The sequence below is a fragment of the Lottia gigantea genome (genome assembly GCF_000327385.1).
Source record: "Lottia gigantea unplaced genomic scaffold LOTGIsca_21, whole genome shotgun sequence".
NCBI classification, from domain to species: domain Eukaryota; kingdom Metazoa; phylum Mollusca; class Gastropoda; family Lottiidae; genus Lottia; species Lottia gigantea.
Window position 1 is genome coordinate 3,401,481 of NW_008708458.1, and position 7,100 is coordinate 3,408,580.

A 7,100-nucleotide genomic window follows, 5' to 3' on the forward strand; every position below is an offset into this window, starting at 1 on the left:
AACAGAAAGATGAGTAGATTGAAAGATTTAAGAGAGTTTTTCTATTGTGAATTTATAAAATTTCAACTGAGAAGCGTTCATTGTAAGAGAGATAGAACGTGAATATGATCGTAAAGGTCACCTCACCCCATAGCGATCACCAGTTGCGTTTATTTGCAAATAAGAATAGCGGTCAATACTAATGACCACCTGCACTATTAGCAACCATATAATCGCTATGGTTTTAGAGCACCTTTTAACTCTCATTGCCCCATCAATCTCATATCGTTCAATATATCTTACCACTCCCTCCTCCTCTTATAACATACCTTTCCATATTTCCTGCCGCGCGTTTATTCAATCAACAAATTCCCAGAATTTTTTTCAAAGCGAAAGATTTATACTAACTATTTCAAAAGAAAAGTTGGCACAAGTGAGAATTGTTTATTGGCAGGGCTAGAAGTAGCAGAGAGAACATTTTAAACACATTTATAATACGTTGTTTTATAACTAGCTTGTCATTCTGCTAATATTTAGTTCTATCCTTTACAATGTCAGATCAAGTAGAACAAGTGTGTAATGTCATCTAAACTACTTGATGAATCAGGGTAAATCAGGCATATAGATCTATTATCAATTTCATATGAAAATATGACTCTACGGTCATAACTGATTTTTTTCTTGAAATTACTTTCCACAAAATAGGCAAAAAAACCCTCACAAAATAGATCATTTGATCAACGAATGGTTGCCCGAATGACCTCTTAAAGATGGGGTATCTTACTTTCTTTTATGAAAATGCTAATGCTAATACTTCTTCTTTTTTTTACTTTTTTTTATCAAGTAGCCAGTTTACATTCTACAAGTAATACATATTATAAAGAAATTAAACTTGAATGCTAATACTTATGAATAGAAAGTAGAGGTGTTCTAATGACTTGGAAAAATACCACTTTGTCTCACATGTCCGTTATTAATTCATAATTAGCTAAATTAGAAGAGAATTACCAGCAGAATACCAATGAGTGACCGATCAAGAAAGGTCAAAAAGTCCTTTTTTCATGCAGACTATATGTTCATGGACATTTATGATTGGTTTAGACTCTTTATTATATGGATCAACACATTGATATGATTAAGAATACATTCATTAGAAACACCAATTAATCAAATAGTTTGCTTAATTTGACACTAAACAATAAGGAAACCCATCTTTAATGTATTCGTAGTCTTTCGAAAACTATTAAAGGCAGAGGGTTCGAAATGCGTGTACTATACATGCGCATTAAAAAGATCTAACTCAATATTGAGAAAATGTTTTTGGTCATAACTACTACTTATGACCTTATGGTCCTATGGCATCATATGTCGTGGGTTAGATGTGTAAAAAGACTATACGAGAAGCAATCAAACTTTACACACTTTTCAACCTCTAGAAAGTAAAAAAACGTCCCTGAGTTTGACACAGTATTAATAGAATTGAACACAATATTCATTCTTTCTTCATTTACCTCTTAATAGCCTTGCGTACAATAACTCTCAACTCCCGTTAGTACTACTTCTGTTTCGTTCAAGCTAAACTAGTAACCTACAGTCATTAATCATTACCTGCTATAGGTCGTAAGAAATCTTGTCGCTTCTGAAATGAGTTTTACTTCAATTGTCAAAACAAGAAGATAACACGTATCTATCATCACACTATCTCTAACAACAATCATTTGTTTTTTGTCAAACCAAACCCAACCCAAAATTGCAGAGAACGAAGCTGGTTGTGCCAACCTCTTCCAGATTACGTATTGCAATAATGTGTTCCAAGTAAGTCTGCCCTGAGTTAACTGTGGGTTAATAGAAGCTACAGATGTTGATTTCAACGATGTAAACTGTTGAAACGTTGTATATTATTAAATATATAAGTAAGTAATTTGTTGAGAGCGAAAGTAAAGTTCGTTAACGTTGTTCAAAATACATACCAGAAGACAAAAACCCAAACGATATTATTTTCTTTGATGTGAATAACAAGATAGGTGTAGAATATTCAAAGACTGACAAAATAACTACAGATCTGTATCTTGAGTGATAGTTGAGGTGTTTCTTATTATGTTGTTTTAAAATAGAACCGAACACAGCATAGCAATCGATGTTTCTGTTTTAAAGTCATGTAATGGAAAGGAAAGAAGAGAAAGGAATCTGTGACGATAAACGACGATGACGAAGTTAAGAATTCTGATCTTGAATGACAATTTCAGATACCCAAAAAATAATTTGAGGTCTGCGTATTCCCTGAAAAGAATTTCGAGTTTACAATACAGATACCAATTAACAATATCAGGCATGTGGACTCTCTGAAAGGGGTGTCAAGTGTAGAAATCAAGATACCGATGAAAACTTATTAGTCCTGTGTCAAAACAAGATACCATATAGGATGTTAGTCATGAGGACTCCCTGAAATAGGCGCTGAGCTGGATAGCTCACATCCATTATCAATATTAGTCATGTGAACCCGAAACCAATCAACAATATCAGTGATATGGACTCTCTGAACGGGATGCCGGGTTGACAAACCAAATAACAAAAACAAAAAATTTAGGGATGTAGACTCGCTGAAAAGGGTGCTGAGTTGACAAACCAAGACACCAATCAATAATATCAGTGATATGGACTCTATGAAAGGGATGCCGGGTTGACAAACCCGATACTGATGAATAATATCAGTGATGGAATGCCGAATTACCATGAGTAGCAATCGAGCTTTGAATTCTTTCAGAAAGAAAACAAGAAATAACACCACTCACTGTTAAGGAATGATAAACATTCTAGAATATATTCCTCTATTTTATAGATGTTCTGGGTTGATAAACAGTTTTTTACCCGTGAAAAATACGTACATTCTTCTTCATGCACAGATCATTTAATTTTAAGAGAACACGTATTAAATATACAAAGTCAAGAACAAGCAATATTCTGTCCTCACCAGTGGTTCAACTCTCATAGAAGGGACTGTTTAAACTATGCCATCAGGGCCCCGTCCCACCAAAATAATGAGAGCAAATGTGGACATTAGTCCACGGGCTACCACTCATATAGTTTTGCCACCGGTCCTCACTACAGACAATCCAATTAAAACTAAATTATAATTTCGTTCCCTGGTACCATAACCGAGTTTTGGATAGCGAAACCCAAAAGATATGGTATGATGCGATATTAGCCTACTTTGGGTTTCGCAATTTCAAAATCCCACCGTTTTATCTGGATATGGGTTATACATGAATTCTATAAATGGTTAAATAACGACATTAGACAAGGACTGTTTTATATTACAATGGAGATGAACGAAAAGGAGGGACGGAATTGTTATTTGATTTTAATCAAATTGTATGAATGAATGAATGAAGACTCAATCCGAAAATTACACTCGACTTCAAAAGTCCGATAGCTTCCCCCTCCCCTTTCAAGACTGCAATACAGCTTGGACAATACAGGGATTACGATGCGTCATCTAGACATATCACGGAATTAGATCCTGCGGCATTTAATCGCTAATAAGACGACAATCCAAATCACTAACCAAATGACCAGACAGACACAATATGTCTGGCAGCTACAATTGTTTAACAGACTGTAAATTGTTTAAACAGACACTATTTTCTGTGTACTTAATTGAATGAGTGCCCCAGACAGTAGGTCAAGATAAACTGTATAGTAGAAAATGACCACTAGTCTCACAAACAGAAGACCATATCAGGTCAGACACTGATCAGAGGACCATCGTCAGTCTGGAATTCTAACTCAAACCAGCACTGTTGTACAATACAATGTATTCATCTGTATTTGAAAATAATTGTTTATTTCATCAGGAATATGGTTTTCACAAAGTAGGGTACAACAACTTCCGACATCCCTTAAGTTGAGGGGGTAGGTAAAAAAAAATCAGATAAGGTGTGGGGTTAGTGGTTTCAAATTATAACATCACAATCACCAATCACTTGAGAACATAGTCTATTCAGATGGTGAATTTGCCCCCTCTACGTATAGAAACAACAGACATCACTTAACTCTAAGTTATATTTAAGAGAGTAACTGGTACTTAGGCCCCGAAGTCGTCACAATTAGTCGAAATCGTCAGTCGTATTTTATTCACCAGTCGTCGTCAACTAGTTGAAAACACTTATGCAAGTAATTGTACAATAAAACATGGTGCTCACTACTTTAAACTTTTTTTAGTACAGCTTTTTCAAGTTATGTTTAACGGTCCTAAAGAGAAGATGTCCTTTACTGATTTTGAATCAACAATCAAGCTTTTATCATGCATGGGATATGTAGTATTAGACTAGTAGTGTCATTTTGCATCACGAATCAAATGTTATCTTCTTAAAAAGTTTCTTTATTGAACAGTTAGCTGAATACATTCAATTATTCTATACACTCTGTATAATATATGTAATATTCATAAAATGATATAGTTAATAACTGAATAGCACATTGATTTATTTGCATAGCAGTTGAAAAAATCAGTCACATTCGAAATTGCAATTTCACAATTGCAACTAGTCACAATCGACTGGAGTCAGTCACAATTTCATTTCTGACTGACTACGGGGTCTAATGGTACAGGTGACAGGTGACTGGAGAGTGGTGTACAGTTCTCTGTTTATAGAAATCATCAATCATCACCACCCTGGATATAACCCTCTGCGTTATATCAAGAAGGGTGGCCTGCTTTTATGCTATTGTGTGTTTATAAAAACACCAGACATCACCTTACTGTGGGGGATGTCCAGAGAGTGGTCCTTTGTCGTAGTATATTATGTGAATAGGGTCATCAGACATCATATCCGCTATTCTATTGTCTGTTTAAAGAAACACCAGACATCATCAATCATCACCTTACTCTTTATTATATTCAGAGAGTGGTTCGCTGTACTATTTTCTGACATTACTTTTCTCTGGGTTATATTCAGTATGTGATGCGTTGGTGTAGTATTTGTCTGTGTATAGAAACATCAGACATTACCTTGCTGTGATTGTTTTGTTATATACCTAAAGAAGAATCCGACAGTCCGATTTCCCGCCAAACGTCTTTACGGCAATACCAGGCAAAACTTGAATAGATGATGACGTCAGTGCGGAAGTACCATTTGGCTTGAATGATATTTGGAACAGTCAAGACTTTATGAAATTACTGGAACCCAAAATAAAAGCTATCAGTGCCTAATTCGAAAAATAAAGAGACTTGAAACCATTTTAAGTTATGTGTGGTCAGAAATAAGTGTAACACGGGACCATTTCAAGAACCATGTGGATTAATGTAAGAAAGATTTTCTCTTAAATATTCTCTAACATTTGTTACCATTACACTTCCGTAGTAGAACTGAGCTTCAGAGATTCTCTAGAATTATTTATATCAACTTCTTTCTTGAACACTATCAATAAATGCAAAGGTGTTTTACATCCCTCTTTTCTGTACCTTGCGGATTGTGTCAGAACAGTGACCTTAGCCCTCTCAATCCTTCTCGAACCATACTGCCGATGCACCTCAAAAGTGCAATTTAGCACAAAGGACACTGACACACGATTTGATCAAAAAGACACATTGCAGTCTGAACTTGAATACTTTTCCTCATTCCCTACTTCCGCGATCAATCCCGAACTTTCCTACAGCCCCTCCAGATATATTATTTCTGCTAGACAATCAAGACGGCCCACGAGCCTGCCCCGAGTTTAAAAAGTGTAAGTATTAAAATAACTTACCAAGAAAGGAACGGGATGGAATCAAGAGTAAATCCTAACAGCGAAGTGAAATAATTTTCTCACCAAATCTTTCAACTCATCAGTTACACTCGTCTTAGTTTCTTTTACAATCGAAACTTTATGTCTGTAAGTTCATAACTCGCGAAGCTCGTATCGTGATGATAATTTCAACGCTGGTATGCACATGGCATCATCATTGATGAGGTCTGGAGAGAACGTTTATATCTCTTACCGAGGTACTTTCAACGCTGGTATATGTGGGGATTATCGTGAGCTATGATGAGCGAATACCCGGAAACAATGTCCATGACAACATAGCTAGAATTCAAAATATTTCAAGAAAATTTCTTATTTGGCCCATCATGTAGCATCATCTTAGAGGGGTTGTTACGTGAAATTTATACATTTATTGCATCGATTTGCACCATTTAAATTTTCATTCAGACACTGTGTGTCTACTTAGCTATGATTCCACTAAGTATTATATATATTGTTAACAGCTTTTAACAGGTTTTCTTAATATGTTCTTTAAGGATGAGGGTTACAGAATGAATATGCATAATCCCATTATAAAATTGAAGCCTGATAGCGCGATTTAATACGGAAAAGGGAAAAAGACCAAAATGAGACCATAAGACGTTGCCATAAGATAGTTGAATTCTGAATTAGAGTCTCACACAAGGTGTATATCTGTGGCTAATACATTTCGAATGCACCGGTTGCTATTTTAAGAAGGAATATATTTTTACCGTTTCTGTAAGTCTGTAAACATCGAATTCTACTCTTTAAATAATATGATTAGTTCTGCTGATTCTACATGATGTTAAACCTTGGCACCAGTCTTCCTGCTTTTCCACTCTTTGGTCAAGATGATGATGTTATGAACGGCACAGTTTCAGATTGTGTGTTAGTTTAACAACTAATTTAGCTTAGAATCAAATTTAATTTCTATTAACAATATGATCTTTGATAATTTAGTTTGCTTTGTAAATGACAAATTAAAGTCTGCTTCCAGCTTACTGATTTCGGAGACTTGTTAAATACACAGGCCTAGGAGAGATCAAATACTTCATTAAGAAAATGCTGGGGATTTTCCTCTGTTCTGATCTGAACTTAGGTAAAATATAACCGGCCAATGGGTGAGAGATTAGATTGTTATGTACTAATAGGCTTTTATTTTCCAATGCTCAAAGAGACCCACATGTGGGAGCAGGGTTATTGTACTTTTAGATAGTTGGTAGTAATTTCGCCCTTTTTTTAGCTACAGTAGTCCAATAAGATACAGAACTAGGGTACGTAATTTTATTCCAATAGAGGGGAGTAGAATTTCATTAATATCTATTTCGATGCCCTATACCAATAAGGTACCCAAT